At 44.6% G+C, this 23,859-nt stretch overlaps 1 protein-coding gene across 2 annotated transcripts in view; it reads right to left on the bottom strand.

Moving 5' to 3' along the window:
- Nucleotides 1-23,859, bottom strand: part of LOC149349162 (heat shock 70 kDa protein 12A-like) — a 378,995-nt gene that overhangs the window by 4,365 nt on the left and 350,771 nt on the right. The window lies entirely within an intron of this gene.

Genomic DNA, 23,859 nt, shown 5'->3' with positions numbered 1-23,859 from the left:
ATGGGAAGGGATAAGAAGTACAACTGTCGAGGTGCGCAAAGGATTACGGCAAGGTTGTCCTCTATCAGCGCTGCTGTTCATGCTTGATATAAATATGAAAAGAGGCTACAAGGAAGCAATTCTTTGATGTATCGTACAAATTAGGCGGGAATGTCGTAGAGCAGCGGCTCCCGGGTTTAATGCATGTGGACGATATTGTACTATTAGCTAATATTCAGGAAGATTTACAGACTGGTATATTCTTGTAGAGATGAAGGAGACGCTCTAGGCTCCACTTTTAGCAAAGTTAAGTCAGGTTTGATGATTTTCAACGATTCCATTGATCAGGTGCTTACTATACAAGGACAACCCAGGCTGGCAGAGTACATGTCTCGTGGCATATCTCGTGGTGTCTCGTGGCTGAAGGATGGACCAATATACATGGAAAAGCACAGACTGTTAAAGGACTATAGACACCTAATTTTATTGCGCGTTTTCTTCTGTCAAACGATGCGTTAGACATTAGAATACAAGGATTACTGGGTGGTATTTGCCTACAACCGGTAGAGAATTTATAATTGAATTTCTTCTCTCACGCTGTTTCGGTGTTATTGACTAAACGACGAATGTGACGTCAAGTTGATGTTTTGGTCACGGGATCCACTAGAAAAACTAATATAATCGTTATGTAGTTTTAATTCACTGCGACATTTAATCCAGCCTCTTCTAAGACCCGGAATGACAAAAAATGAGCTGTCAGCGATTATATATGGCCGATTTTTTATGCCTCTCGTGACCTAAACACCAACTACGCATCGGCCATTGTTAGACTAATGAAACCGAAATAGCGTCAAGAAGAAATTCAATTATAAATTATTTAGGGGTCGTACAGGAATGCCACAGGGTGCTCCATGCATACGAATGTCTAACGTATCGTTTGAAAGAAGAAAACACGGAAGCAAAAATTTGGTGTCCATACTCCTTTAAGGCGAAAGGGCGAAGAGATGCCACGGTAATGAAACAGGACATTGTGGGAGTACTGTTGGGAAATTAGCTCTAGCTTTCCAAAGCAAAACCTCAAACGAGGCAGTACAAGGGCGATATGGGCTGGGCAATGTTCGAAGCGAGAGAAGCTTTGAGTAAAATATATGAAGAGCGCCTGAGGAAACTAAATGGTAAAAGGTGGGCTGCAAAGGTATTTGAATACTTATACAGAAAGAGCGATGACTCACAGTGGCGGAAAAAGGCTAGGAAGTTAACCAGTAGGTATCCAGGAAGCAAGGACGGGGAAATAAAAACTTTAAGCGGCAGGTGATAAAGCAGAAGGTAACAGTACAATGAAAACTGATGGGCGCGTTGGTCTGACATGATTTCTTGTGAAACAGCGCAACGGCACAAGGCCAGAGGACAAGAAAGGACGATACACAGCGCTAACTTCTGCAGGAAGAAGACGCTTTCGAATGCAAGAACCTAGCATTCGTGATTTGCACGACCCGTTGGCGATGACAGGAATGAAACGTGACGGTTCAAAGAGACAAGACGAGGAAATAGAGCCCCTTGTACGAGAAACGAAACTGTACAATAAAAACTGATGGGCGCGTTGGTCTGACATGATTTCTTGTGAAACAGCGCAACGGCACAAGGCCACAGGACAAGAAAGGACGATACACAGCGCTGACTTCAGCAGGAAGAAGACGCTTTAGAATGCAAAAACCTAGCATTCGTGATTTGCACGACGCGTTGGCGATTACAGGAATGAAACGTGACAGTTCACAGAGACAAGTCAGCGCTGAAGTCAGCGCTGTGTATCGGCCTTTCTTGTCCTCTGGCCTTGTGCCGTTGCGCTGTTTCACAAGAAGGTAGCAGCTGGATTAATTCAATGGAAAAGAAGCAGACTGAGGAACTATACAAAAATAGAAAAATGCAGATCAGGAAGGAATCGATCTATGATAAATCAAGAGGTAGTGTCCTACTTTCTGAAGCTAGATCAGGGTGTCTTAGAACGAAATTGAACCAAGAAAATGACACCTGTGCAGAGTGTAGTAAATCTGTAGAAGCAATTCAACATCTGATGCTAGAATGCGGTGGTATTCATCCTGATGTCGATGCAAGCACTGCCACTCTTCCTGAAAGCTGCCGCGGTGGCTCAGTGGTTATGGCGCTTGGCTGCTAATCCAGAAGAATTTCTTTGGAGGAGACATTCTAGAGGCCCGTGTGCTGTGCGATCTCAGTGCACGTTAAAGAACCCCAGGTGGTCGAAATTTACGGAGCCCTTCACTACGGCATCCCTCATAGCCTGAGTCACTTTGGGACGTTAAACCCCCATAAACCATAAATCTCAGATTTCTGATGCCCTGGGGTTTAGAGATAACAATGGACACGTGGATGAATCTGCGGTAGAAGTTCGCAAGAAGCGATTGGAAGATTGGCGGCTGAAAAGTAGAGAGGTTACAGATGTATATAAAGCAAATGGCGAATTTATAGACCGATTTATAACACTGTTAAAGAAATATAAAGAAAAATGGCTGGGCTTTAGCGTAGTTAAACCGAGTAGACTTGCGAAAACGTGTTTAGCCTTCTTCACTCATGGTTTTGCTTTGCTGGGTCGTTGGCACGTCTGGCGACGATAGTAGACTCGGGTTAAGTTCTGACTGAGGTTAAGCTGACCTGTTCGTGCCGCAGGTGGAAGTTGAAGACGATGTGCAGTGCACAGCGCGTGTTGCAGTTTCACACGAGGCTTGATCGGCCGCGGTGATAGCACAGCGAAGCTCGCGCCGCCGCGGTTTCGAATCCCAGTCGTATTTATTCAAGGCTTCAGCCGGCTTTGGTCGTGAAGTAGAGTGTTCGCTCTGATATGAGGTCAGAAGGGACGCTCCCAGTTTCCTTAGGGCATACCACAAGTGTGGGCCGGGTCGTTTCAGCCATGAAAGCTCAGGGTGCAGCATATAAGGGTGTCGGGAAGCAGACAGCTTGGCGAGCTGGTTTGTGTGCAATTTGTCATTACGGCGCAATATTTGGCGTGGTTACGAAGTACCAGAACCTAATATATCAGACCGTGGCGGTTGATTGTAGAGTGTGGCTAGTGGTGGCGGAAGAAAAAGTGTGCGCAGGAAAACGGCTACGACCAGCGTAGTAATGTCGAATACGGCTAGCATGCAATTTTCGAAACGTAGTGCGGGAATTTGATTTTTCGTACGTTTATGCAAATGCCGTGTGGCGATCGCCAAGTTAGGTTATTGAGCGTGCAGTGCGTACTACATGGGCTTTGTAGGCAGGGTGCCTGCGCGGAGATGTGTCTGTGTAATACGTACACTTTGTGTGCTCACAGAGCTGTGCAAAAAGCACCTGGAGAAAGGAGCAAGAATGTTAGGCACATTATTTCACATCGCTTGAGCCGCACTTGAGCCCAGCTGTGTCTCTCTCCCCAGGCTGGTGCTAGGCCGTCTCAAGGAGCGGGGTTTGTCTTCGAGCGCATTCGAGAGAGATCTTTTCCGTCTTCGGTTAGCTGTAGTCACCGAGCCAACGTAGAAAACAGCGCTGACGAGGATGACACGCACTACAGCACACTTTCTTGTGATGGCGTTGCGCACACGAACAAACATACACAGGAAGGAGCAGAAGACAGAAAGAGCGCTCTTTCTGTCTTCTGCCTTTTCCTGTGTATGTTTGTTCGTGTGCGCAACGCCATCCCAAGAAAGCTATGCACCAACTCGCCCAGCAAGTTCTTCTACATTACTACAGCACACCTACTGCAGGCATCAGCTACAAGGGGTGTCCCATGTGGGATAATAGTGAATGGATAATGTGCAAAATTGTGGAGATAAGTTCTGCTGGTTGAAAAAAAAAGATAAACATGTACGAATAGTGAGAAAAATTCTGGGACGTATAATGCTTGCGATATATTTGTAATCCTATTTTATAATTTGGTCAGCATGGCACATTTAATAGAAAATATTATAGCGCGAATTTTAAAAGTTCAACTATAATGCTTGCGATACGACGATATCAGCGAGGACAGAACTGCACTAAAATGAAAAGTGAATAAAAGTGAACGAAGTCAGTGAAGTCAAAAGAAAAATCCCCGTGGAATTTTTGTTCCCAGAATTAACACGACTGGAATCAATACAAATATTTACTTGAAACAACCACGTTACATATCCAAATGACACCCTTTCGCCATGACAACAAAAGAGGTGCCACCTCGAATTCTCCAATTAGTCAAAGGTCTCTGACTTTTTTTTTTATTTCGTAAGACATATATTCCCAAATGACTGAGAATAGGCCACAGACGAAAAGCTGATATTTTAGCTTGAGGGAGTCTGTGGCCTTATAGAAATGCAGACAAAAGCAAGATGGAAATAGAGGCAGCTCGCGCAAAGCACTGAATAAGACTTTCAAGAAACAAATACATCGCACAGCATGACGGAAGGGAAAGAAATTGCCCATGCATCGCTTGATGGGGTTCAAACTAACCTTTCTATTTGCTTTAGTTGGGCGAGGTACAAAAGAAAGACACTACAGGTGAAGAAAACTGAATGCAATATAGTACACGATACTCAAATAAGACACTGAAACGAATAATTTCATATTGTAGAACAACATTTGCTGTGGGGGCAGTGTAACTGACTCCAGGAACAAGTCTGATAGCTTTCTTTCGCAGTGATCAGAGTTGAAACTTGTTTTTGATATGGTACGCGCCCCCAGACCAAGTGACCGTAGTTAATATGTGGCTGAAAGAATGAATGATAGGTGATTAATTTTAAAGGCGATGTGAAATCACATTGACAATGAGAAAGGACTCCAATTGGTGGTGGTAGTTTTTTTGTGAGGTAAGTTACATGGTCAGTCCACTTCATACGCGCATCAAACTTAACTCAAAGTGACCTAAATGATTTCCACCCCTTGGTGTCAAGTAAAAGAGGTCTGTTTATGGTTTATTGGGGGGGGGGGGGGGGAATGAAAGCTTTGGTCTTATTACATTTTGTGGCTAAACCATTGTACTGGAACCATAGAGGTCATTGGGGGAAGAGCCAGATAGAGAGAGGCTTGTGCCGTCAGCGTACAAAATATATTCTGTATCTGTGGCTATGTTAATGATATTATTAAATAGAAATTGGCTCGAAACACTTCTTTGGGGGACGCCGCAATGTCGCTTGTTTTCGCTGGTCTAAGTGGGAACGAAAAAAGAGCTATTCCGCGGACGCCGTATTTTTTTATTTGCAGAGTAATATACCTTGGTTTAGAAGATCGAACGCCTTGCTGAAGTCGACAAGTCCACGCGTCAGATATTTGTTTTCAATTTTTTTTTCACGATTGTCTCTTTTTGTATAAGTAAAGTGGATGCAATGGAAGGACCCTCGCGAAAACCAAACTGGGCGTCACTTATTAATGCGTGTTTATTGAAAACTTTTCAGTTCTTTTAAGTGCTACCTTCTCAAAGGCTTTAGAGAAAATCGGGGGAACAGAAATAGGGCGATAATTGGAAAGAGTATTCCTGTCAGCACCTTTAAAAATGACTAAAACTGGGGCTTTCTTCACCCTGCCTGGAAATATGAGTGAGGCACAAAGATGAAAGCTAGGAGCTATTGCATCAGCCACATAGTTAATTGGCTTTATTTGTAAGCCATCATAGTCAACAGCGGATGCCAATTTCAGGTTCATTAGGATGCTGAACACTTTGGTGGGATCAATGGGAGAAAAGGCTACGGATTCCTTAATTCGATTAGTAATAAAAGAAAGTGCCACTTCAGTGCTCACACGGTGGCGCAAAGCCGGTGAAAAACCTGCAGAGTTCTGAAAGGGAACAACGAGATACAGGTGCACCATCAGTTACTAGCGATCTTAGGTTCCTACTATTTCCCTGAAGAAATGCATCATTCAGAATTTTCCACAATTGTTTAAGGTTCTTATTGCCGTTCAAAAGGCGCTGCTGATACGCTTGTCTCGCTCCTCTTAATTCATTGTTAAAATTGTTACGATAGCTCTTGAAGCTAAATCAAGGTCTTTGATGAACATAAAACACTGAAACAACTTGCTCTTTCTAGTTCATGGTTAGATGGAAACCCATCTGGCAAGGAAACTTCTGCATGTCAAGAAACGGAGACTCACCAAGGTGAAATTAAGAAAAGTTGACCTTCGTGAGTGTTAGTTTCTTCACATGCAGCTTGCTCTTTCATCATTTTTACACGAAGAAGTGTAACCCATAGTTTCCGTAATTTATATATGTTGGCTTTGGATTTCCAAGGAAAGTGTTCTTTATCACAGTCGTCAACATGTTTACAAACAGCTCATAACACGCGTCACTATGTGTACTCTTAAAAATGGGGGCCCAGTCCGTAGGTAATACTAAGTTACGGAAGCGGTCGAGTCATTCACTGGTTATACATCGGTAACGGAAGGTTTCACGATAAAATTTTTGAGCACAGCTTTGCACATAGCGAGAAGCAGATATGGCACAATGGTCACTAGCATCACAAGTTACTGTTTCAGTATACAGAAAACAGTATCGAGAATGAAGAGATCAAGCGTGATAGAAAAAGTTGTCGTTACTTGAGTAGACGTTGTTATTAAGTTCAACCAACCATTAGACAGGAGACAGTCGTACCAGACGGAGGTCTGTAAATAACTGAAATATTACTTGCAGCTTTTAATATAAGAATTTCTAAGTGATTTGTTATCAAGAGCATTCTGGCAAAAGTTCTGCTTTACGCTTGCTTTCCACATAAATGTGCTGGGATCGTTGGTTCATGCTTGACGCGTGACGTCAGCAGGCATCGGCAGCTGCGACTGCGATAGTGGATCTGCGATCATGCGATGAGAGTGTATTAAAGCTCAGTGCGATCCAGACAACACCACTCATCCTGAGGACGTCCTCAAAAGATACAAACGTCCTCACGCTTTCTTACTGAGTCTTTAGGACGTCCTGAGGACGCTGCCTAGTCAAGGGCCCTAGAAATGTCATCTCGAGGACCTGATGAGGACCCAGTTACAAACAGACCCTTTGTTGATTGCGGTTGTTCCTACTGTTATACGTAATTATCGCGGTAATTGAAGCGCGGTAATTATTGCGCTAACTAAAGCGCACAGGTGAATTCTTGACAAATTTGTGCTTGCTTACTTATATCTGCCGCGCCGCTAAACCTCCCGTTTTTCCGTTTTATGAGAAACAGCACAGCGGCATCGAGTTGGGCAGCGCTACCATGAAAATTTACCGCCCGCACAGCGACGCGTGAACATGCACGTCGCAGCGCATGGTCAGCAGGCGCAAGCAGGCGGGCGCGTTGCTTTTCTTCGTACGCGAACGCGCGAGCAGCGGAAGAGCGCACTGAGGTTCCGGAAACGACACAATTTCCTTTCAGTTTTTGTTTTGCAGTAATCGAGACTTGGTTGTGCATACTGTCTGTAGCATTGTGTTTGTTTGTATTATCAGTAAGTTAGACAACTGTTATACTTTCAAACCTCTTCGGATCTGTCGTTTACCACGTCATCTTTGGGGTAGCCACGAGCGCCTTGTGCCACCGCCACCTTTCAATCGGTCAAGTCCAGTCACTTCAAGCTAAGCGAAGCCATGGTAGCGAAGTCGCAAAAAAAGTCATGGAGGCGACGGCGACAAAGGTGAGATGCTTGACGTTCTGTCTTAAATTTGTTTTGAAAGGAAAACTTGCGAACTTAGCAGTCACCACGAGAGGCAAAACTGCTTGTCGCTTGCGCTTTTTCCTATGGCATTCGCGGTTTTCTTGTTGTTTTTGTTACAGATAACAACACGTTCGCGCCATTTTTAAGTCACACCGCCAGCAAGCCGGACAAGGTTGTGATCGGCAGTTCCGCCGGGAGAGGAAACTGCGTGTTGACTCCTGTTGTCAGCTGCTGAACTTGGAGCGAAATGAATTACTAGCAAGGCCAGCCAATTCGCGTCAACTGGAGCCTCAGCAGCGTGCGTTGTGCGTAGAACCCCTACATTGCGCGAGCCTGGTGCGAAGAACAGGCGCTTGTCAAGCAATCCTGGGGCAGACAGTGGAAAACTGACTTATGGCGTGCCATCCGACAGTTAAATGCACTGTGGTGTCGAGGCATCCTGCTCGTCATGCTCCGTCAGTGATGATGGGTCGGCGTTGAGCTGGGAAGCTGCGGAAGGTACTCCCGGCGTGGACGGTGTTGAAGGAGACATGCCTCCTGCACCCAACTCCAACGCTTCTGAACTGTATGAACGGCACTTCCACGGAGGGCGACGTAGGTGATGCTGATGACATGACAGAATTCAGGCAGAAGCTACAGATTTGGACACTGCAATCACAGTCATCTCACGCCGCGGTGACATCGCTGTTGAAAGTCATACTGCAGAGAGGCTGCGCAAACTGCATTTGAAGGTGTTCACAGCAATAGTACGTTGTACTGTAACTGCTGTTGGAGCAGAAGCAATAGCATGTTATTGCTGTATACCACGAGTATCCAGGAAATATCTTGAAAGCATTGATCGCTTTGTATCGTAGCCTTCTGAGATATACTGGTTGGGCTAGCAAGAGATGTCTGCCATTTTGAAATGAAATGCGGTTAAGAACAGTTATCACATGTACAAAGACTGTAAGTGAAAAGTTCTGTTTATTCTGTGGCCAGATGATTTAAGTTAACAAATTGCAAGAAAGGGGAGGGGTATCTTTCCTGGTGAAATTGCTTCTTTAACTTGCTTGTGCTTACTGTAGGAACTGAAATATTATGTGCATGTATCCAACATGAAAAAAATTCTGGCTTTACTAAACGAGAATTCAGGATGCTATTAAAGGCATTATATATTTTTAATTGTGGAAATGCTTTGCACATATGCAGTAAAATACAAAAAGCATAAGCTCCTAATGTTGGCCTGGAGGTATATTGCTTTTACCAAGATTGATTCTTTTATGTCAAGGCACCGAGATGCACTAAGCTGAAGAATCGGAATTTTCTCACTGAAGCACAAAATGAGCATTGTAGTCAAGTGTAAACATAAATATTTATGCACTGTTATTTTTGTGTGTTCCGCTAGCATTTCTATACTAACTGAACTGATGCATTACGTACATTCTACTGAGGTTGCTCAATCACCCATCATGACTCTCTTCTCTTCCCCTTCCCCAGTGCAGAGTAGCAGGCCAGATATTCAACTTTACGGCTGACCTCTCTGCTTTTCCAAGCTGTAAACTGATCTGTCTGAGACTCATCTGTCATCAGATTCATCTGTCTGAAAGTTGCGCCAGTTTATTTGAGGATAGCACTTAGACCTGATCTTTTCTAGCACTGGTTATGCTAGAACTTGCTGCCAGTTTCCTGCATTGCACACTTCATATGCACGTGGAAATTTGCAGCTTGGCTATAGCTTCCAAATGTTGCACTATATTAGCTGCCTACAGTGGCAGCTGTTATTGTTCTAGTGGCAGTTAGGTGTAGCTGTACATGTAATGGAGCTTAAATACGAGGAACACTTCACAATGTTTAGTGTGAACTGCAGCGAGGCCTTCAATGTAGTGTCCTCGATATGTACGAAATTAGTCCTTTGTTGCCCTTTTTAGGACATCCTGAGCATGTCCTAAATTCTGACAAATGTCCTGAAAATGCACTACAAAAGGCCTAGGGTGCTCTTTTGAGGATGTTCTCAAAACGTACTGGGGCCGGACAAAACGACTTGTTGAGACCCATTTCAGGACCATTGAAGGACGTCCTGAGGACAACCAAACATCCCAGTGGAGGCATCCTGAGGACATTTTCAGGATGCCTCATCGTTGTCTGAGGGGCTTCTTTCATCACCTGCCTCAGCCGAGGAAGACGACGAAGCGGGGAACGACCTTCAGGAGAACCCGGACCAAGTCCCTACGATTGGTCGAAAAAGGCGGGAAGATCTCGGGAGGGACTATTTAAAGCGCTCGACACGTTCATCGAAGAGCTAGTCCCTGAGCGATTCCCTCAGCGTTTCCCTGAGACTTCTCAGCTTTTACCCTGTTTGTCATTGCTTGCATATAACTTTGTAAATATGTGAATACAGTTTTTCCTTCGCTTCTCCTACTCCCTGTCTCCGGCCCACGTTCCTTCCTCCGTCAGCACAGCGGCGGTGCTCCTGGACCCGATGCCTGGTGGAACACGGTACTAGCCTGGCAAAACATATCAAGGGCAATAACACGACTCTCCAAAACTGCAGCCGGCAGAAAAATTCTAGAAAGTGTCAACGTGAAATGCAGGCCGAACTCACCTAAAATCATGGATCTCGATGGGGAAATAAGGGAACGTATCATAATACCACCCCTCCCAAAAACATGCATCCCTCTCACAACATCAGCAGAAGGAAAGCCCGCGCGGCAAATATGCACAATAAACTTAAAGACGACAGGTCAGCGTTGTATGTAGACGCTGCCGAGTACAGGCACAAAGAGGCATACGTTGTGGCTATAGCTGACCACAAAGGAGAATGCATAGCAGCTGCGACCATACCAGCGAAAAGCCCGGAAGAAGCAGAAGAAGCAGCAATAGCACACGCCATGTGCATAAAAGTTCCGCAGGAAAAGACCATAATAAGCGACTCAAAAACTGCGATAAATAACTTCATGAAAGGCAGAGTACATCCCCCGGCCGCAAAACTAATTAGCAAATACCGCCCAGAAACTCGAATCAAAATATTATGGAGCCCCGCACACTCAGGCCTCCCAGGAAACGAAAAGTTCAACGACATAGCCCGAGAACTAACTATCCGGGCAGGACCAGACGCGTTGCCAAACCACGGGGCCAGCTCAGCGAGGGACCATCTTCTCACTTTTAGGGAAATCACGACCTTCTATCAAAGGAGCAGATTTGAATATCTCCCTCCCAACCCCACGCTCACGCAAGAGCAAGCAACCACTTTCAGGCAGCTCCGAACGCACACATTCCCATGCCCCGCAATACTCGCCAAAATTCATCCTGATGTATACTCTGCAGAACGCAAAAGCTGCGGAGAGTATGCTAACCTTAACCACATCATGTGGGCCTGCAGTAAAAACCCTTTAAGCGGAATAACCACAGAGGAGCAGTGGGAAACCGCGCTGCGCAGCTCGGACCTGTGGTAGCAAAAGTTGCTCACAGAGAGCTAACCAGGTCGTCGAGATCCAAGAGATCAAGGCCACCAAGCGACAGTAGCCCGCCTGCGCCAGAAGAGAGCTTTCCTCTTCAAAGACTCTATAAATAAATTTTATTCTCTCTCTCTCCAGGGAAATGGGGAAGTCGAACGTATGGTAAAGACGGTTAAGAATCTAATTTTGAAATCGGATGAACCTTACTTAGCCCTGCTGGCTTATGGGGCCGCGCCCGGCGTTCTGAAAGTCAGCCCAGCGGAGATACTAAATGGGTAGAAGGCTCAGGACGGGAGTCCCAATGCTGCCTTCGCACCGCAATTCGGGACAATGCTGTAGGCAGGAAGCTGTGGCGAATGACCGTAGGGTCAGGAAGGGGCAAAGCCGCCACTTCGACCAACGTCCTCGGTTTAAGAATCTCCCAGAGCTGGAAACAGGTGACGTGATATGGATGACTGATCTCCGTACCAAAGGTACAGTGCTCGGAGCAGCACCACAGCCGCGTTCATACCGGGTTTAAACGGAAGGCGGGGTCCAAGTCCGTCGAAACAGGAGAATGCTCAACCGTCTCCCAAAAGACCGGGTAGATAGCGGGAGCTACGAGTCTCCAGGTAGTCAGGAAGAGCCCAGAAAACCTAATAGATGAATCTTCGGTGCCTCTCACTCAGACGGAGACTGACGGTAACAATTCTGAAGCTAGGATTGTAACTAGGACTAGATTTGGTAGAGTCGTTCGCAAGCCCATAAGGCGGTGTGTGGACGACTAATTCTTTGTTCTGGGTTGTTTGCTTTAGTGTCAATAATGCTTGTGTCTTCCTATACCATTTTAATTTGTATGCGTGTGATGTTAATAGTTCTTGAAAAGGGGGATGTGCTGGGATCGTTGGTTCATGCTTGACGCGTGACGTCAGCAGGCATCGTCAGCTGCGACTGCGATAGTGGATCTGCGGACATGTGACACGAGTGTATAAAAGCTGTGTGGGATAATAAAGGGGGGCTTCTTTCATCACCTGGGAACACGGTGTCTGGACTGCTTCCTCGGACAGCACTCAGGCGCGCGTTCGGCTAGGACCCGCCCCTCTGCCCCCCGGCTTAACACAATAAATAGAAACCCCGGCCCCTTATGTATGACGATGCAAGTTATGGGGATACACATGAATCGCCTGTCCCATAGTAACGACCGCGCGTAATTATCACGCGATATTATGTGCGCGCCGTTCTGGAGGTTTGCGAGGGAGAGCACTCAGTTCCTTTATCGGCCCGCGGTGATGCCGCCGCGGAAACTTTCATTCTTTGAAGCGAGCGAGTAAAACTGCACAAAGACAACGGGACGAAAGGCACACATAAGCACAGACAAGGTGCAGACTTCCAACTGATTTTATTTATGAAAACAGGTGGCTTACAACGCCTATGAACATAGCAAGAAATACCCTAGCGCAGAAAAGGCTCAACGTAATGACAACAGCGCTACAGAGGACACAGGTATATCAGAGCCGATGTGAAACCCAAACATGCGCTTCTAAAAATTCGATATCTTGCCTCGATAACAATATCGAGGGCGAGCTAGCGCATGTCACCCCTTTTGACAATAAGGAAAGCTTCGATGACCTCCCTTTCAGTTTTGCTGCTTGCCTTAGAGATGAACATGGTCTTGTCCAGATAAGGCACGCAGCAGCGGCTGTCGCAACTCCTGCAATGGATCTTGCAATGGAGTGGTAGACTGCTACCCGTACCGCTGCGCATCGATCTTCTATGCTCAAATACATTGAAGCACCGGCCGGTTTAACCGATGTACAGCCGCCCAGAAGATAGAGGTATCGATTGATAACCTGGGGGACACATCTGGTGAACATGGTCTGATGGTTCGTTTTGCATGTATACTGCTCTCCTTTTTCTTTCTTTCTTTCTTTCCTTCTTTCTTCCTTTCTTTCTTTCCTTCTTTCTTTCTCTCTTCCTTCCTTTCTTCCTTTCTTTCTTTCTTTCTTTCTTTCTTTCTTTCTTTCTTTCTTTCTTTCTTTCTTTCTTTCTTTCTTTCTTTCTTTCTTTCTTTCTTTCTTTCTTTCTTTCTTTCTTTCTTTCTTTCTTTCTTTCTCTCTTTCTTTCTTTCTTTCTTTCTTTCTTTCTTTCTTTCTTTCTTTCTTTCTTTCTTTCCTTCCTTCTTTCTTTCTTTCCTTCTTTCTTTCTTTCTTTCCTTCTTTCTTTCCTTCTTTCCTTCCTTCTTTCTTTCCTTCTTTCTTCCTTTCTTTCTTTCTCTCTTTCTTCCTTTCCTTCTTTCTTTCCTTCTTTCTTCCTTTCTTTCCTTCTTGCTTTCTTTCTTCCTTTCTTTCTTCCTTTCTTTCTTTCTATCTTTCTTGCTACCCGTACCGGTGCGCATCGATCTTCTATGCTCCAATGCACTGAAGCAGCGGTCGGTTTGGGCGATGTAAGTACACCCGCCCGAAAGATAGAGGTATCTGATAGATAACCTGGGAGACACATCTGCTGAACTTGGTCTGATGGCTCGTTTTGCACGTGATGCTCTCCTTTCTTTCTTTCCTTCTCTCTTCCTTTCTTTCTTTCTTCCTTTCTTTCTTTCTTTCTTTCTTTCTTTCTTCCTTCCTTTCTTTCTTTCTTTCTTTCATTCTTTCCTTCTTTCTTTCTTTCTTTCTTTCTTTCTCATTTTCTTTCTTTCCTCCTTTCTTTCTTCCTTTCTTCCTTTCTTTCTTTCTCTCTTTCTTCCTTTCTTTCTTTCTTTCTTTCTCTCTTTCTTCCTTTCTTTCTTTCTTTCTTTCTTTCTTTCTTTCTTTCTTTCTTTCTTTCTTTCTTTCTTTCTTTCTTTCTTTCTTTCTTTCTTCCTTTCTTTCTTCCTTTCTTACTTTCTTCCGTTCTTTCTTTCTTTCTTTCTTTCTTTCTTTCTTTCTTTCTTTCTTTCTTTCTTTCTTTCTTTCTTTCTTTCTTTCTTTCTTCCTTTCTTTCCTTCTTTCTTTCTTTCTTTCTTTCTCTCTTCCTTCCTTCTTTCTTTCTTTCCTTCTGAGAGCATGGGACAGGCTTTTCTCAGCTTACAAGGCGCTGAAAAAAAACAACACGTATCCCATATCTACCTACCACCTTCTTGATGTTATGGGACAGTGAAAATAAGGCATGACGAAGGGAGGTGCTTAGTCTAAGCACTGTACTTTTCTTTCAGTATGCTTCAACCTCTGGAGAAGGCCTTCACATAACCTAAGAATGAAATGCTGTTTGGTAGCTCGCATATTCGCGCCGCTTGACTTGATTCTGAAAACTCGATGACAGTGTGTGATCACATGACTTCTTAAGGGCAGGAAAACAACTGGACATGATGATGCTGCGTTTCGCGAACTTCGAAGGTGCACTAATTTTCATAATTATCAGCCTGACTACGCCCACTGCAGGGCAAAGGCCTCTCCCATGTCTCTCCAGTTAACCCTGTCCTTTGCCAGTTGCGGCCACCGTATCCCCGCAAACTTCTTATACTCATCCGCCCACATAATTTTCTGCCGCTCCGTGCTACGTTTGCCTTCTCTTGGAATACACTCCGTTACCCTTAAGGACCAGCGGTTATCTTGCCTTCGCATTACATGCCCTGCCCAAGCCCGTTTCTTCCTCTTTATTTCGACTAGGATGGCAATAACTCGCGTTTGTTCCCTCACCCACTCCGTCCGCTTCCTATCTCTTAACGTTACACCTATCATTTTTCTTTCCATGGCTCGCTGCATTGTCCTCAACTTAAACTGAACCCTCTTTGTTAGCCCCTTCGTTTCTGCTCCATAGGTGAGTACCGGCAAGTTACAGCTGTTGTAGACTTTTCTCTTCAGGGATATTGGCAAGCTGCCATTCATGATCTGAGAGAACCTGCCATATGCGCTCCACCCCATTCTTATTCCCCTAGTTATTTCCCTCTCACGATCCGGATCAGCAGTCACTACCTGTCCTAAGTAAACACATTCTCTTACTACTTCCAGCACCTCGCTACCAAGTGCGAACTGCTGTTCCCTTGCTAGACTGTTGAACATTACTTAGGTTTTCTGCACGTTAATTTTTAGCCCCACCGTTCTGCTCTGCCTGGCTAACTCATTGATCATGCTTTGCAGTTCATGTCCTGAGTGACTTAGCAAGGCAATGTCATCAGCGAATCGCAAATTACTTAGGTATTTTCCATTAACTCTTATCCCCAACTGTTCCCATTTCAGGCCCCGGAATACTTCCTGTAAACAGGCGGTGAATAGCATTGGCGAGATCATGTCTCCCTGCCTGACACCTTTCCTTATTGGAATTTTATTGCTGACTTTATGGAGGGCTATGGTAGCTGTGTAATCATTATAAATATCTTCCAATATTTTCACATAACACTCCTCTACACCCTGATTCCGCAACGCCTTCATGACAGCGGAGGTTTCCATTGAGTCAAATGTTTTCTCGTAATCAATGAAGGCTATACATAGGGGTTGATTATAATCTCCGCATTTTTTTATCACCTGATTGATAGTGTGAATATGGTCTATTGCCGAGTATGCTTTACGAAAGCCTGCCTGATCATTTGGTTGATTGAAGTCTAGGGTTTGTCCTGACTCTATTAGCGATTACCTTAGTAAATACCTTGTAGGCAACTGAGAGTAAGCTAATCGGTCTGTAATTCTTCAAGTCCTTGACGTCTCCTTTCTTATGAATTAAGGTAATGTTAGCGTTCTTCGAAGCTCCTGGTACGCTCGATTCACAAGGCACTGCGTATACAGGGTGGAAAGTTTTTCTAGCACAATCTCTCTTGCGTCCTTCAACAAATCTGCTGTTATCTGATCCTCACCAGCTGCTTTCCCCCTTTGCATTTCTCCTAAGGCTTCCTTTACTTCCTCGTTCGTTACTGGCGGGATGTCCCATTGCTGTGCTCGACTACCTCTCTCAGTAACGTTCTGATTAGATTAGCTACTGTATAGATTTGTCGAAAACTCCTCCGCTACTTTAACTATCTTATCCATATTGCTAATGACATTGCCTTCTTGGTCTCTTAGCGCATGCATCTGGTTTTTACCTGCACCTAGTTTTCTCTTTGCTGGTTTTAGGCTACCTCCGTTCTTTAGAGCATGCACGATTTTCTCCATGTTAAACTTCCTTATGTCAGTAATATGCGTTGTGGGGCTAGTTGCTTCGTTCTCAGAATTATTTTTAGCACACACAAAGACGACACAGTAAGACAATGGAGACAGGATGGAGCGCAAAGGCAGCTCTCCTTATGTCGGCTACCTTGCCCTTATTAACTTCGATAGCTCTGCTGGTTCTATTCTGTCTGTGGAGTTAGACGTCCTCATGCTTTGGCGTTTTTTATCAGATCTTTAGTTTACTGAGATAGCTTGCCGGTATCCTGTCGAACCATCCTACGACCTACTTCTGTGGCACACTCCGTAACGATAGCTGTGAGATTATCGTTCATTGTTTCAACGTTATCTTCGTCTTCTTCAGCTGTAGCGGAAAATCTGTTTTGCAGCGAAATCCTAAATTCCTCTACTTTCCCTCTTAGTGCTAACTCGTTAATAGCCTACCGCTTCACTAGTTTCCACCGTTCCCTCTTCAAATATAAGCTAATACGAGACCTTACCATTCTGTGGTCGCTGCAACGGACCTTTCCATGGACCTCCACATCCTCTACGATGCCAGGGTGAGCGCACAGTATGAAGTCTATTTCATTTTTAGTCTCACCATTGGGGCTCTTCCACTTCCTGTTTGCTGGTTTGCGAAAGAAGGTATTCATGATCCGTAAATTATTTCTACCTGCGAACTCTACTAATCACTCTCCCCTGCTATCCCTAGAACCTATCCGATAGTCGCCTACCGCCTGGTCTCCAGCCTGCTTCTTGCTTACCTGCGCATTGAAGTCGCCCATCAATGTGGCACATGTGGCACAACACAGGAGCAACAGATGACCCGATACAAATGCCGAATTTCTAGACGTAAAAATCCCCGTCGTGAAGGCCGACAGTGGAGGTATGTTAAAATTGCAGAAGCTCTAGGAACTGTGCTGTGCTAATGCCTACGATGTTCTGGAAGTCTGTTTCACCCCGTTCTTCAAATCTGTCTCTGCTTTGTATGAACCATCGTGAGGTATGAAGCAGAACAAGGCCTCTACATGAATAGAAAATACCTTAGAATGTAGTGGTATTCTTCTTTCAAGAATTTTCATTAGATCCTTGGAGCTGCGGATGAGGTAAGAATCACACCCTACCAGCTTGTCGAGGCGTTGTTTCAAGAACGATCCCTGAAGCAAAAGAACCTCAGTGCTGACGCGCTGTCTGTCTCAAAAGCCGAGAGGGATAAATGTTTTTCACCGGCAAAACGCTCAAGGCGGATTGCCCTCTTCGTGCCATTGTTTCGGGGAGAGGGAGCTGGTAACAAGTCGTGGGATCCTTCCTGAAACAACACCTCGACAAGCTGGTAGGATGTGATCCTTACCTCATCCGCAGCTCCAAGGACCTGCTGATAATTCATGAAAAAGGAATCTCACTAAATTCTAAGGCCTTTTCTAATCATTAATAAGGGGGTAATTACTCATTGGCATCCACCCAAGCGCAGTCATACGGCTACAAAGGAAAGCTATACAGCTTTCTCAGAAACACTGTAGTTAAAGAAAAATTCGTCCTGGTCCGGGATTCGAACCCGGGACCACCGCTTCACCGGAGCAGTCATTACTCCCTTATGAGTAATTACTCCCTTATTACAAATTTACTCCACCTTGGGGGATTCCCCTAAACATTTGACCTTTTCTAATCATGTTGAGGACTTGTCCTGCTCCATACCTCACGATGGTTTGTACAAAGCAATCAGAGACAATTGAACAACGGGGCGAAACAGCGTTCCTGAACACCGTAGGCATTAGCACAGCACAGTTCCTAGAGCTTCTGCAATTTTGCCTTACCTCCACTGTTGGCCTTTACGACGGGGATTTTTACGTCCAGAAATGTGGTATTTGTGTCGGGTCATCTTTTGCCTGTGTATTGTGCAACATTTTTAAGGCATCTTTTGACAGATGCCTGGAAAAAAAGCTTTCGAAGCAAACGGTGTTACATGCGTTTGGTTATGTTGATGATTATCTTGCGATTTTAGATAACTCCTCTGTTACCTCGACAGTGTTGTTGCCAGCATTCTTGACACCTTCTCCTCTGAACGGCAAGGACACTGCATTTTACTCACGAATTGACAAGAGAGAAAATAGTTTCCAGACATTAAATTGCATTTTTCCGGTGCCCATGTTTGCTGCTCCTCCAATCCTAGATCTGACAAAACTATTTTACCAATGAAAGCGCACATTCCAAGTTAGTGACACGCAGCAACATCATGCAAAGTTGTTCCTCAGCCCATTGGAAATCATGTGATCACTTACTGTCATCGAATTTCCGGAATCAAGTCAAGCGGCTCGAATATTCGAGCTACAAAACAGCATTTCATTCTTAGCTCATGTTAAGGCCTTCTCCAGAGGTTGAAGAATACTGAAAGAAAAGTACAGTGCTTAGACTAAACACCTCCCTTCGTCATGCCTTATTTTCACAGTCTTTCTCATAACATCAAGAAGGTGGCAGGTAGATTTGGGATACGTGTTGTTTTTTTGGCGCCTTCTAAGCTGAGAAAAGTCTGTCCCCTGCTCTCAGAAGGAAAGAAAGAAAGAAGGAAGGAAGGAAGGAAGGAAAGAAAGGAAGAAAGAAAGAGAGAAAGAAAGAAAGCAAGGAAGAAAGAAAGGAGAGCATCACGTGCAAAACGAGCCATCACACCAAGTTCACCAGATGTGTCTCCCAGGTTATCTATCAGATACCTCTATCTTTCGGGCGGGTGTACATCGCCCAAACCGACCGCTGCTTCAGTGTATTTGAGCATAGAAGATCGATGCGCACCGGTACGGGTAGCAATCTACCACTGTATTGCAGGAGTTGCGACAGCCGCTGCTGCGTGCATTATCTGGACAAGAACAAGCAGATGCCCCTGCGGTGGTTATCCCAGAAGAGGGCAAATACGGGCTGGTTGGTACGTGTTTTACGAATTGGAAAAACAGCGCAATCAAAGACGAGACACAAGAGAAGGACAAAACACCAGCGCTGGTGTTTTGTCCTTCTCTTGTGTCTCGTCTTTGATTGCGCTGTTTTTCCAATTCGTAAAACATGTACCAACCAGCCCGGTGGTTATCATTGCTTAGAGTTCAGGATGTTTGAGATAATGATGCGGAATCGACATTATTACTGTCATTTTCAGCAGTAAAAGCGAGGCCACTCCACGATGAAGCTGGTAAACAAATTTGCGATGCGCTCAGCAGAGGCCACCAGTTCGTCAGAGTGAAAGACGTTCAGTCGGCCTGCTGTCCGCGTGCTGCCAAATGCGGGAGATGAGCCCCAAGTAGATTCCTGAAGCGGCGTTATTTCATGGTATCACTGCTGACAGTTCACGACGCTTGGAGATAATGATGTGGAATTGACCTTGTCGCTTGCATTTTCAGCAGTAAAAGCGAGGCCACTGCACGATAAAGTTGGTCAACAAATTTGCGATGCCCTCAGCACAGGGCATCAGTTCGGCAGACTGAAAGACGTTCATTCAGCCTGCTGTTCGCGTGATGCGAAATGTGGAAGATGCATCCACGGTATATTTCTGTAGCGCGGTGTTTCAAGCTGTCATTGCTGACAGTTCACAACGCTTGCAGTTAATAATGCGGAATCGACCTTGTCGCGCATTTTCAGCATGGAAAGCGAGGCCTCTTTTTGTCACCATAATCACCGTCATCATCATCAGCCTGACTACTCCCACTGCAGGGCAAAGGCCTCTCCCATGTCTCTCCAGTTAACCCTTTCCTGTGCCAGCTGCGCCCACCGTATCCCCGCACACTTATTAATCTTATACGGCCACGTAACTTTCTGCCCCTCCCTGCTACGCTTGCCTTCTGCTCGAGTCAACTCTGCTACCCTTAGGGACCAGCGGTTATCTTGCCTTCGCATCACGTGCCCTGCCCAAGCCCATTTCTTCCGCTTTATTTCGTCTAGGATGTCATTAACCTTCGTTTGTTCCCTCACCCACTCCGCCCGCTTCCGATCTTAGATTATACGTTACACCTTTCATTTTTCTTAAGCTGAACCCTCTTCATTGGCCTCCACGTTTCTGCCCATAGGTGAGTACCGGTAAGATACGGCTGTTGTATACTTTTCTCTTGGGGAATATTGATAAAGTGCCATTCATGTTTTGCGGAAACCTGCCATGTGTGCTCCACCCCATTCCTGTTCTTCTAGTTATTTCTCTCTCATGATCCGGATCAGTGGTCACTACCTGCCCTCACCTTATTGTCCTAAATGTTTTGTATTTATGTACGATACATTTTAGTCATATCGATTGTTCATGTTCTTTTTCTTCGTTTTTTTTGTACTGAGCTGTGATATGTGGTTGTGATTGTATTTTGCTTTCTGTGTACTGTTTTGTGTTATGTTGTGCGTAATGGCACATAGGCAGCTAAGGCCATCATGCGCCAAACACTAGGTGTCGGAAAAGTTTTACTCAGAATTTTATAAGGTGTGAAAACTGATCTTAGTTGTAGAGGGCCTAAAACTTTTTACTACATAATGGCGACGAGGAAAATACATTTTATGAATGGCCACTAGTAAACGATTTAAAGAGGGTCGGGTAACCTCCTTGGCTGGGAAGGATATGGAGGCTCCCGATGGTCCAAATAAAGAGCTCAGCCTTCTTCTCAGGAGTGAGGTAGTGGCTATGGTGTATCAAAAATCATGCAGAACAGTAGGTCGGCATTCACAGTTTTTGAAGAAATCCTACTTCCTTTAAAAACCTAAAAACAAAAGATATGTCTACAATTGCATTACCACTTAAAAGCAGTGCTGAATGAAAAGGGATGTATTCTTTAAAAAAAATGAGTAAATTACTTTTTCGAGTTTTGAGCACGAACGTGGTTGACTGTGAGTTCCTGTCCACATTTTTCACATAGGGTTTTATCCTGTTTTGTTAACAGAAAATTATGTGCGAGGTGAATGTGTCCAATGGGATGCCGACATAAGGTTACTTGTATGAAACGTTTCTGGTGCCTGCATGATTTCCATTCTCCCATGATGGGCTTAACTGAGTGTAGTTTGTTCACTTCGTTTTCCCAAGCCGCTTGGCATTTATCTTCCAACTTAGTGTGTATTAACTTCATGCAGTCTCTATGGGGCTCTCTTGATTTTGCTGCTGTAAGCTCGTGATGTGCACCTGTCTGCACTCTCATTTCCCTCTATCCCGATATGGCTCGGCACCCAGCAGAATATTATCCCGTGGCCTTCCGTTGTGATTTTTTCTATGTTATGAATTATGCCTCCGACTAGGGGCTCAGCTGCGTTTCTAGAACGGAGTGTATGGAGTACGCTCAGTGAATCAATGTATTATGCTATTTTAAATATTGCAATTCATTATTCTGCCCGCAGCTACACACACTGCATAGCATTCAGCTGTGAAAATTTATGCACAATTTGGAAATCTTACTATTTTTTCCCATTTTCCTTGTACTGCAGCACTCCCGACATAATTTTATGATTTTGAGCCATCTAGGTAAAATTCTGTGTAGCTTGCGTATTTTCCTTTAAGTGCCAGATGATCCTGTAGTGTGTGTTGATGCGGTATTTGTTTTTTGCAAAGGTGTCTTAATGTGAAGTCACACACCGAGGGTAGGCTGTACCATGGCGGCAGTGGATTATGTCTCGGAGCAATTTCAGGTAGGGCATGCAGCAATCCTAACTCTTGACATTTATCTTCAAAGCGTAATGATAGAGGTGTTATTGAATGGGGCTTGCTATTGGAGAGCCTTCGAAGGGCACTTTGTGACTATGGGATAACAGAGGACTTCATTTTTAGCACGTAGGCGCGCATAAGCTTTGTTCTATCTGTGAGAGATGGTTCATCTGCTTCGGCGTAAATACTATTCACAGGGGACGTTGTGTATGCACCAATTGAGAGACACAAACCTAAGTTCTGTACCGGATCTAGTCGTTTAAGGTAGGATGGTCTCGCTGACCCATACACTACACATCCGTCACCTAAGGCAGAGCGTATTAGAGAGCGGTGGATTTGTAAAAGACGTGTTCTATCGGATCCCCAGTGTTTTTGCTAAGGCACTGGTATTTTCAATAAGGGAGTAATTACTCATTGGAATCCACCGAAGCGCAGCCATACGGCTACAAAGGAAAGCTATACAGCTTTCTCAGAAACTTCGTAGTTAAAGAAAAAATCGTCCTGGTCCGAGGTTCGAACCCGGGACCACCGCTACACCGGAGCAGTCGCTCTGCCAACTGAGCTCACCGGGACGGCAAGCTTATGGTAGGGCGAGAGCGAACTGATCAATAACTCGAAGTGGGAACAGTGTTGGCCAACAGTGTTGTAGCCGTATGGCTGCGCTTGGGTGGATGCCAATGAGCAATTACTCCCTTATTACAAATTTACTCCACCTTGGGGGATTCCCCTAAAACATTTGACCAATACTGGTATTTTCAATATGTGTTCAGTGAGAGGCCTTCTTTTTGAGAGCATTTATGTGAGCTAGAAATGTGAGTTTTTGTCGAATGTAATGCCTATAAATTTATGTTTATTTTTTACAGGCAGTTCGCTTTCGTTTAGGTGTAAGGTGGGGTCGGCTTGTAGGCCTCATTTAAGCGAGAACAGAACAGCCACTGTTTTTTGTGTGGAAAACTGGAAACGATTTCTATCTGCCCACGTCACTAGTTCGTTTATTGTCAATTGTATTTGCCTTTCGCATGTTGCTACGTTTGATGATGTGCAGGCTATTTGAAGATGGTCAACATATACTGAATGCATAATAGGCGTTAGGATTATTTTAATTATGGAATTCATTTCTATAAGAAAGAGTGTAGTGTTTAATGTACACCCCTGAGGGACTATTTTCTTGAATGAAGTTCCTTGAGGGCGTTGAGCCCAGGCGTACATGAAAAGAAGGCCTGGAAATCAAGTCATTCAAGCAGCTCAACATCCTACCGCGGATGCCTAGGTCCTGTAAGTCGCGGAGGATCCCAAGGCTCCAGGTTGTATCATATGCTTTTTCTGTATCAAAAAAGACAGAAAGACAGTGCTGTTTATGTACGAAAGCCTCTCTGATTGTATTTTCGAGGCGAACTAGATGGTGAGTTGTGGAGCATGCCTTTTTAAAAGCGCATTGATGGATGTCAAGAACTTCGCGGGATTCAAGGACAAAAGTTAATCTTATATTCAAGTAACTTTCAAAAGATTTGGTGAGAGAGCTTGTAAGGGCGATTGGCCTATAGCTACTATGGGAAGTTGGGCGTTTTCCAGGGTTAAGCAATGGTACTATAATGGCTATTTTCTACTCCGTAGGTATTTTTTCTTCGATGAATATTTTGTTAAAGAAATTTAAGAGGGCCTCTACGGCAGGCTGGGAAAGGTGGGAAAGCATTTCGTAGTGTATCTGGTCGGGTCCTAAAGCGGTTTTTTTCCTAGCCGACAGTATTATATACATTTTTTGGAGGGTAATTAAGTTATTGTACTTTTCATTAGCAGTTCCGTTTGTTGGAAGTCTGTTCTTCGGCTGTGTTTTTGTATTTTAAAAGAAGCTATGTATAGTGTGACGAACTTGAAAGTGCAGCGAAGTGTTCTCCCAATATGTCTGCCTGTTGCCCTATGCTTGTTTGTGTACCAGGTGTTGTCAAAAAAGGAATTGTGAATGGTAAGAAGTTGCCATATAATTTTCGAACCTGATCCCACATTTTTTAGATGTGATTTGATTGTTTATAGATGAGACATAACACTGCAATGATGCTTTCTCGGCACTGCGACGGAC

Source organism: Amblyomma mixtum, chromosome 3 (genome assembly GCF_055824585.1).
Source record: "Amblyomma mixtum isolate Tamu chromosome 3, ASM5582458v1, whole genome shotgun sequence".
Taxonomy (NCBI): Eukaryota; Metazoa; Arthropoda; class Arachnida; order Ixodida; family Ixodidae; genus Amblyomma; species Amblyomma mixtum.
The sequence above is the reverse complement of the archived record's forward strand: the minus strand, read 5'-3'. Positions and strand labels throughout refer to the sequence as shown.